Here is a 10,765-nt window from a genome sequence, read left to right as displayed (position 1 = left end):
GCGCCAAATAATGAAGTTTGTAGGATCAATTTTGGCTCTGATACCACTAATTGATGCAGACCGGCTAGTAACACACATACATAAACTAGTCATCGACATAAAATAGAAGAATAGAACGATAGAAATGAACAAGACGTTGACAAATTGAGTCTAGGGATAGCATCCAAATTACTCATTGATAATCTAACTATTATTTTCTTAAATTCAATAATAAAGTCTACCTTCTAAGAACAACCTAATAACCTATTTATACTAGCAAAGGTAAATCTAAACAAAGAAACTCTAAAGTAAATATTGAAAAAACTATCAAAATTTTCTTATCCTGTAGGACTTTCCTAGATTAAAAACATTCCTAAAGAAACATAAAATGCTCATGCATCATTATCCCCACAATACCTGCCAAAACTTACACAAACATATCAACAATATTTTTATTTTGATAGAACATCTCTCATTAGGCATCACTAAAATCATCATCCATGCTTGTTCATGGATGTTAATGGGGTCCAATATGCTCAGGGGTACCGAAATCCATAAAAGAAAAAATATCATTCAGAACTAGGTTGGTACCTCAAAGCAAATTTTTACTCATATTAACAATGTTGAAAATTTTGTTATCTTCATTTCCTTTGTATTGCCAGTCATAGGTTCATTTATTGTATTTTTTATTATCTTTGATATTTTAAAATTGAAGCAGGCTATGTATTCCGGGTTCTCCTTTAGAAGTTTTCTTACACCATCCTGCCCACTTTTCACCTGGTGATCTATATAAACTTCAAATCAAGTGTAATTTCTTCTTATAGTCACAAATATTCTAAAACAACCTGGAGATTTTATAAGATTATGATTACTTTGAGTAGTACTTTCATCAAAATCTACTTTTGGAAGCCCAACTACTCTATGACCCTACCATGTGATCAGAAGTCCTTATATCTTCGGAAACATGTATAGAAACCTTTTTCTTCCCACACTCATGAGAATTTAAGTTTTTTTGTGGAAGTTCTCTCGCTTAGCTCACATAGTTTAGAAGAAACATTATCATTATCAGCTTGATGCTGGGTAGCAATACCCACATCCTCATTCGGTATCTCATGACCAAATTCATTCTTATCATTCCCTTTTTCTCTCTATATGAAATTAGTTACTTGTAACTGTACCACGAATAATACCCTCCCGTTTCCTCTTTCGCTTTTTCAAAAGTAAGCTTTAGATGCCAAAAATGAAAAAAACAACCGAATACCAACAAATACCCACGCTACAATCCAATCCAAAGAGAGTGAAAGTTTGAAAGTACCTTTTTCAAATTCATCAACATATATTCTTGTACATTCTCAACAGGTTCCCATGTATTTGATCTCTCGGGCCGATCACGCCATTTTATCAGGCTTATTAATAGTACCCCATGTTTGTTTAAGCATGTCATATCATTTTCACGCTGCATGTTATCTTTGCATCATGATCAAATGAGAGCGATCCCTTTTGTGATTTTTTTTTTTTGGGTTTTTCCCAAACAACCAAAATAAATACTCCTTCCGTTTCCAAAAGACAGTCCACTTTGACTTTGTCAAAATATTAAGGAGACCGTAGTAGTTTACATGCATACCTTTGATTACTTGCCTGATTTATTTGGATAAAAATGTTAGTAATAAAAACTATCAAAAATTGTTATGGGATTGTAAATAGAAAATAAAAAAAGAAAGCTAAAAGGAATGAAGTATATATATTTGTTTCCTTAATTATACAAATTTTATTAATATTTTACATTGGGACCATTAAAAAAGAATTTATGAATATAAAACTTTAAGGGTATATTAGAGAGTTTATTAGAAAAATATAACTATAAACAGAAGCTGGACACAATTTTGAAACAGACCAAAATGGAATAGAAGACGGTCTTTCAGAAACAGAGGGAGTATATGGATGGATACAAAGATACATTAAGAATCAAGTTAACTATCTCATCATTAGCGTCCTGGATGTTCCACAAATAAATGATTAGTTTGGTTGTTGTGTTGTTCATAATTCGAAAAACTAAGAAACATAAAATATTATTTTAAAATTCATCCAACCTTAAATTTTTTACTCTATAAATATTAGATATATCTTATCCTATTGTTGTTGGGATCCTTGATGGAATTTGTTGATCAATATTACTTGTTGATTCCATTTGGGTTTTGTTGGTTGTTGTAGGAAGATATTGTTAATCATTCGTCGTGATAGATAATTATGCACTTTCACATGTCTTCGTGATAAAACTATATCTATTTTGACTGAAAATTATGCGCTTTCACATGTGTTCGTGATAATACTATATTTTTATTTGGCGTAGGGATTCAGATGAACCATTTAAAGCAAGATGAAAAAGAAGAAAAAGAAAACCTTGACTCCAAAAATCAGATTTAAAAATACAAACAATATTTCTTGCAAATGGTACTTAACAAATTGAACTTATGAATTCTATTCTGCTTCAATCTTTTTGCACCATTTATATAATTTAAGGTAAAGACAAAAAAAAATCTAAATAATAAATTCAATATGAATGGAGAATCATATTTTGTTTTAATTAGGGAAACTAATGGTAATACCCCTTGATCACACAATGAATTAGTTTTATTTCATTAATGGAAAGATTTTGGAGAGAAATAAGTAGTAGGTACGATAATGAGTAACAAAAATCATAGATATCCCGCCATTTTTGAAGCCCCAAAAATCCACTCCAAGTGGGCCTCAAAACTATCCTCCTGCAAACCATTCCATTGCAACACTTTTCAAGCAATTAGTTTTGAACTATAATTTTGGGCATACCAAAATCTTCTAAGGCATACTGAATGAAGACAAAAAAGGTTGTGAAATAGCAAAATCAGATAACCCCTTAACCCAAATTTTTTTTAATGGCAAATATGCCCTTTACGTATTAGTGCTAATAATCTTGATTAGTGATTAAATATTTTGTTTAGTGATTAAAATAATTTTCAGAATTATAAGAGTTGTTTAGATGAAAAATTTGAGGAAAAAAAAATCAAAGTTTTGGTTTGGTTAAGAAGGAGAGAAAGAGAAGGAGAAAGTGAGAAAATTCTAATTCTTGATTCAATGGAGGATGAGGAGGGTCATCATTCATCTAAAAAACCTAGGAAAATACATATCAACTACAACAATGATCCAGAAATGGCTGATTTCTTAGATTATGAGAATGATTTTACACCCACCCAAACTCAAGCTCAAACTCAAACATAAACTCAAGATGATGATTTTTATGAGCCAAATCCTAATGATGAAGACATTGATGAGGAACCCAATGCTTCTAATACACAGGTACACTTATATTCTATACTTAATCTCACTTTTATAGCTCTCAATTATCAAAAGTTAGGTTTTTTGAATCATGGTTCGGCGAAACAGGTTGAGGTTCGGCTCACATCTATGAGCCGAACCTACCAATTGATGAACGGTTCGGCTTACTGAATCTGTTTACTGCATGCGCCGAACCTATAATTTCCAATTCCAACCCTTTTGCTAAACACTAGTTCGGCTTATATGAAAGTTTCATAGTAAGCCGAACAACATCCTGAATAGCCCGGAGTAGAATCATTACTAATTCGGCTTATATATCCAAAATCGTATGTGCCGAACATAATTTTTTAATTTCTGGGTTGAAATATTGTTACTGGTTCGGCACATATGGAGAATATCGTATCAGCCGAAACTTGTTATGTTCAAGGTTCGGCACATAATATGATTATCGTCTGAGCCGAACATGAATTTGTTAATTTTTGGGTTAAAATATTGTTCGTGGTTCGGCACATATTGAGGATATCGTATAAGCCGAAACCTATAAATGTTTATAGTTCGGCACATAATGTGATTATCGAATGCGCCGAACCTTGTTATTATATTCCCTTTCTAGTGTTTAACCTTGTTATATTCTTTGTAGATCGTGCTTGGACCCATGGAAAATCAACCTGATCCAGTAGAAATAATTCACGAGGATACCAAGGATCACTTCCAAAATGATTTGGTATGTAAGAACCTTTTGTTTACCTTAATGTTGTCGGAATATTCCAGAGTTTTTCTTACAAATTACTTGTTTTGGAATGAACGTAGATATGGAAAACTAAACCAGAATTTCTGGATTGGCTTGAGGAACACGCGATGAAGATAAATTGTGTACTAGTTAAAGGACAACAAAGCCGATGGGATCGGTTTGAAATGATTTGTGAGCGTAGTGGAACCGGCGCTAGCAAGGTTAAAAAGGGTACTGTATACGTTGGGAAGACCAGGAGAAAGAATAGGACGAAGACGAAGAAAAGAAATTTCCCTTTCAAGATCGTTTTCAACCTCAAGAATAAGTCCATGAACAAAGAAGATCAATATTGGATAATGAATAAAGATATGGATTGTCGTCATAACCACCCACGTCCCAAAGACCTTCATGGACATGCGAAAGTAACGCGACTCAAACCCGACGAGATGCTAGAAGTGGATAAAATGACACGAGCACGTTTGCCACCTTCTAGGATTCTTAGCAAATTGAAGGCGGACAACAAGAATAACAAGTCGACTATGCAAACTATCTACAATGCAAGACAAAAGATTAGAATACTCAATTTGCAAGGTAGGATGGTGATGCAACAAGTAATGTGGTTAGGGTGAAGAATAACTATGCTTTCCAAAAGAAGTTGGATGACTTCGGTCAAGTCACACACCTTTTCCTTGCCCACCCGGAATGCGCCCAATTGGCTCTATGCTTCCCACAAGTTATTATATTGGATTGCACGTACAAGACTAATAAATATGAGATGCCGTTGATGAATATTGTGGGGCATACTTCGACAAAGGCACCGTTCACCGTGGCTTTTTGTTTCATGAAAAACGAGAAGAAAGAGAGTTATGTTTGGGGGTTAGAACAATTGAAGTTAATCTTCCGGGAGGGTGCTCTTCCTAAAGTGTTCGTTTCCGATCAAGATTCATTGTTGATGTATGCTATTAAGAAGGTATTTCCGGATGCATTCAATTTTCTTTGTACGTTTCACATATGGTGCAATGTGAGGAAAAAATGTCAACCGATAATTCAACCATAAAAGTGAGCACCATTAAAAACAAAGTTGAGCACCTAAAAGCAAAGGTCTTTGCAACACCATAAAAGTGTACTTAAAACTTAAGAAAAACATTAAAAGGAAGTTGGAAACATAAAAAGGCATTTAACCACGACCCCTCTTCTTAGTGGTAGGCCTTTGTTCGGGTTCCTCGGGTCCTTGTCCTTTGTTGATGATTGCATCCCACTTGTTGATGAGGTATTTTTGTTCTTCTACGGTCATTGGTGTTTTGCAACCAAGTTTGGCCTTCATTTTTTTCAACATCTCCCTACCCGCGGCATTGGTCCTGACACAAGTATGACAGTTATAAGACTAATTCGGCGCAAGTATGAATCATGTCTTGAAATTTTTATTAGCTTACACAGAGAGTGGATCGGCTCATACCACAAAACAATTATAAGCCGATCCTATATATTCGGCTCACAACCGATACCGTCGAATAAGCCGAATCTATGATTATGAACTCAAACATGTATTCGGCGCAACATGATATCATATAAATAAGCCGATCCTATACACTTGTAAAATTTATAAAATTTTAACAATGATATTCGGCGCAACCCTAATACTATCGAATAAGCCGAATCTAGACTTATGAATTGAAACATTTATTCGGCGCAAAACTAATACAACCATACAAGTCGATCCTAAGCACATGCAAAAATTCTGAAATTCAAACAACATTTATTCGGCACAAAACTAATACAACCATACAAGCCGATCCTAAGTACATGCAAAAATTCTGAAATTCAAACAACATTTATTCGGCACAAAACTAATACTACCATACAAGCCGATCCTACGCACATGCAAAATTTCTGAAATTCACAAAACATATTCGGCACAAAACTAACACCATCGAATAAACCGATTCTAAATATAAGTCTCTGTGTCACTAAGTTTGGCTCAAAACGGATTTCAGATCTACGTCGAGCCGTTCATATGCACTTTCAGGGTTCAGTTCCAAGAACAGCTCGGCGCACATCTAACATTTTTTTATGCCGAACCATACCCTGTAACCGCCGCAGAACACATGATTTTGACGAATTAAATCGACCAAAACAATCAAAAACATCAAATATGAGATGGGTTTGTAGAACTAACCTTCTTATTCTCATTTCCGGAGTTGGTTCTTCTTCAATCTCTTCTTCCGGTTGATTTTGTGGTTGATTTTGAGTTTGTTCTTCACTCTCTAAATCTTCTTCTTCATCAATAGGTTGTTCAATCGATCGATTTGAACGAGATACTGCCTTACGACGACCCATTATATAGATGAGTTTAATCGTCGATTAAAGTTTCACGAATCGACAATTAAATTTCCGCGATAAAAAAAGAAGAAAGGGAAGGGTGAATGAGTTCGGCTGTGGAGAGGAAGAAGAAGAAGGTGAATAAAACTGATTTTAGGTGTAGTTGATTATAGGTTTTGTATTAGGGTTAGGGATATATTAGTAGTAATTTAAAGGATTTAAGGGCATATAGGTAATTGAACCATCCCATAGGGTACCCCTTATAAGGTCAACCAAGTTAGGACTAGTGCTTTGTATGCCTAAGAAGATTTTGGTATGCCCAAAATCAGGATTCTTAGTTTTCACGAGTCGCGTCTTTACACAGTTGACAAGTTTTGTTGTAGTGATGTTTCTAGAAAAATTCATTTTTTTCTTCGTTGATGAAAATGTTTATAGAAAAATTCCATCGTACTTCGTGCTAAAAGTTATGTTGCAAAGACAAACATGCGATTAAGACAAGTTCATGGTTTAACTAAGATGGATAAAATCACGATTTCTAAAGGAAGTACCAGTTTTGCAAGGGTTTTTACCAATCTACATAAAACAACACAGTCCTGATCACCGAATCCGTGCATGGATTGGTAAGGACTTATGATTTGGATCTTGAATATTGGAGGTCGCAAACATTATTTTACATTTCAAGTAAAGTTGATGATCCCATGCATGTTGATGATGTAACTCTTTTTCGTAAGTTTGGACATTATGCTCGAGTACTTGTTAAAGTTGATCTATCAAAACCTTTGAGGAAAAAACTGTTAGCCGAGCGTAAATGGTATGCTTTTTTCTTTTTTCTCGAGTGATGTATAAGAAAAGTTATCATGCATTTTACACACATAGAAATGCCATCGGATAATGTAAGAGAAAGTAGACTGATGAGGTTCTTTCTACTGGACATGGAGACAAGCATACTGAAAAACTTGTCAAAGTTGGAGAGAAACCAAAGAAATAAGGAGTTCTTATAGCGAGTAAAAGTAGAACTTTATCTGCCCCGGATACCACAAGTGAAAAAGAAGGAGGTTCTGGTGTTCCGGAGGAAGTAGTATTGTATGTTTATGCATGCAATAATGACAAGACTATATTGACGCTAGTGCTCTGCATGAGGAACGGACAACGGTGTTCCCGCTGTTACTGGAACACCTGAATGATAATAGCAGCAACAAGAGTTACAATCAAACATTAAACCACCTTCCATGTTGATGATTGTCAGGTAGGAGATCAAAATTTGCTTGTACCTGGTGAACTGGTTGATAATGTGATTTCTCCAATTCTTTCTCCCAAATCTGTAGATAAAGATGAAATTACAGTCAGAATGGGTATACTCAGTTTCGCATTTGTCGAACAAATAACGCTTCAAGCAGCTAATCAAGCCATAGAAAAATTAGTAACAAAGCTTGCTAACGAAAGATCTCCAGTTACTGCTAGTTCTGATAGTAATATTGTTTATATTAAGACTCCCACGTCTTTGAAAGGAACTCGCGGGGCAGATTTATCTGAAGAGGAAGGTGAAATTTAATTACAAAGAGCAAGAAACAGAGGATGGATCTCCACTCGGAAATTAAACGCGGTTGTTAATGCTGATATTAATAGATATAATATGCTAGCCTTGTATACATATGATAATGAATATGATAACCATCCAACATTTTCTTCGCCGCCGGTATTGGAAAAATAATACAGGGAATTTACTTTGAAAAGAATTTTTGGATGAAACATTTTGCACGAGCTTAATGATGTAATTTTCCACTATACCGTTTTTCTTTTATCTCTTTTCTGCTTCTTTTTGCCGAGAGGTTCTTGCTTTATGTTCCCCTTTTATTAATGTTTTTATTGTCTTTTTTAATAAATTCTTTTACCTAAAAAGACAAAACAAAAGAAAAACTCTCCCAACTGGTTCTAGCCCTAGCAAAACTCAGACCACCGTAAATAATCATAGTTACAGTCAAACATTTTTCACACACTGAAATATTTAGCGGCGTCTCCTAAGGGCATGTTTGGATACCAGAAACAGAAGTCAGGAATTAAGTAATTTTGCTTCACAATAGGTCAACTTTTTACTTCCACGAACCATCTTGAAATTGAGTACCCAAACTAACTTCTACAGTTCATAAAGACATTGATATAAGATTGGAATCAGAATATTTTTTACATAAAAGTTATTCATATTCTTCCCCTTGCATCTTCATAGAGAAGATCCACCAATTTTCCATGCACATGTAAATTATTCGCCTTGATCATCCCTGCACCTCTTCCATGTCTAGCTAGATAGCGGGCAGATGTATAGCGAAATTTTCCACAATACGTGATAAAGAAAGTAGTGAACTGACCACGAATCTCTCTAATCAAGTTCAACGTTGTTGTTGTGTTAACCCTTTTAACCCCATTAACCACTTATTTAGATAAACTCCATTCAACTTTAACGTATACCCGTTCTTTTTTGCAGTACATCGTAATGTTGTTGAATTTAAACTGTTATACTATCTCCAACCCTTTAAGTACTCCATCAATATCAAGCGATGACGCTGAAATGTTATCATCATCAGAAGCACTAGTATAGGCCAGAATAGGTATATCGGTGTAGTCTCGGATGATAAAAGCAAACCCTGCACCTGCGGCTCTACTTATCCCCTTATAACCACTCACATGAATAAAGAAAGGAAGATTGGTATCATTAGTTTCTTTAATTAGTCTTGTCGGGTATGATTCACCATTCCATTTTCATGACTCGATCCACTTAGTTTTTTTAGTCTTGACGGTCAAAAACGCAACAACTATATTTATTACATGCTTAGAAGAAAAAACCCTAGACGCTTTCCATCCTTAAAGACCAAAGGAACCATAACAAATTCTTCTTGTTGCGATACATATATGTAAGATTATAAGGCTTGAAAAGGCGAATTATAATTAAAAATTGAATAATGGCTTTAACATATTATTCTTACTATTATCCTTTAAATTGAATAATGGTTAAAAATTGAATAACATGGGTTTTTATGCAATACCTTCTTAGTATCCTTTAAATAGGCTATGATACGACAAATTAATGATTTTAACTAAATCCTTATCTCCCACATAATAATAATCATTAAGCCAGTGGCCCTGTTTCTGCAAAATAAATTTCACACATAATGTTATTAAAATCAAAAAATTCGGCAAAATAAATTTCACGGATGATGTTAATAAAATAAAAAAAAAAAGAAAGAAAGAAAGAAATATGATTTGGCATATCAAGAAGCCTCCTTACAACAAGAGAAGGACCCAGAGTAGCGTAATAACTATCTTCAATTTCTGATTCATCTGCAGATTCAGGATCGCTATTGAACCTCCTCAATTTGTAAATAATTAAATAAATCAATGGTATTCATAGCTGTATCCATGACATCTGAAGAATCAGGAACCTTGAGTTCTTCAACCTCTTCAATTCGTGAATACTTAAACTTAGGTAATTCCATGAGCTTAGCAACGAGAGATGCACAAAGTTTTGATTCATCAACCTCCCCAAAATCCATGGTATCCATCGCCTGACAATAGAGTAAACCCTAACAAAAGAGAAAAGAGGAGAATAAAACGTGGAAAATTATTTCTAGTGGACAATTATTTATAATATAATTTGATTATAAATACCTGGCTTGATTAGGATTTACCCAAATTAATTTGGGTATACCAAATGAGACAAAATAAGATCATTTGAAGTAAAACACAAAGCCTCTTATCCACATATATATACAAAAATGTCTAATCTACCCTTGATTAATTAACACTAATAAGTATGATTAGGATAATTAATTTAATTAGTTGATTAAAATTTTGAAATTAGGTTTTATTTTAGATTGAACTCATGGATGTGGGTGGATTTTTAAGATTTTTTTTTTTTTTTAAGAATTCTACTTGTAACGGAAATGAAGTCGTACTACCCCAATACTTATAAATATGGGATTGTAGAGTTGCTGGGCGATTTTATACTCAAAATTATAGAAGGAATCAACATTTTCAGTTCTGAAAATATGAAAAGTCGGCAAGGTCTATGAAGAACATGCCGACTATATCTGACTGGCAAGGTCTGCGGATGAAGAACATGCCGACAACTTATGGCCGACAAGGTCGATAAAAAGTACCCTGCCAACTATAGGATTTTTGACATACAGAGAAGGCGTTACAAATGCATGATTAGTCGGCAAGGTATTAATTTCATAACCTGCCGACTAAAATATAGTCGGCAAGGTATAGAGATGGATATCTTGCTGACCCTATAACTGCTAAATTCAGAGATGAAAAGTCGGCATGGTATTCAACCTTATACCCTGCCGACTATATTTTAGTCGGCAAGGTCTACAAAAAATATCCTTACGACTTTTGGTTTGTTTTGATCCTTCGTTGTTTTTTTTTTTT

The sequence above is a fragment of the Papaver somniferum genome, chromosome 8 (assembly GCF_003573695.1).
Source record: "Papaver somniferum cultivar HN1 chromosome 8, ASM357369v1, whole genome shotgun sequence".
Classification (NCBI taxonomy): domain Eukaryota; kingdom Viridiplantae; phylum Streptophyta; class Magnoliopsida; order Ranunculales; family Papaveraceae; genus Papaver; species Papaver somniferum.
This window is presented reverse-complemented; position numbering follows the sequence as displayed.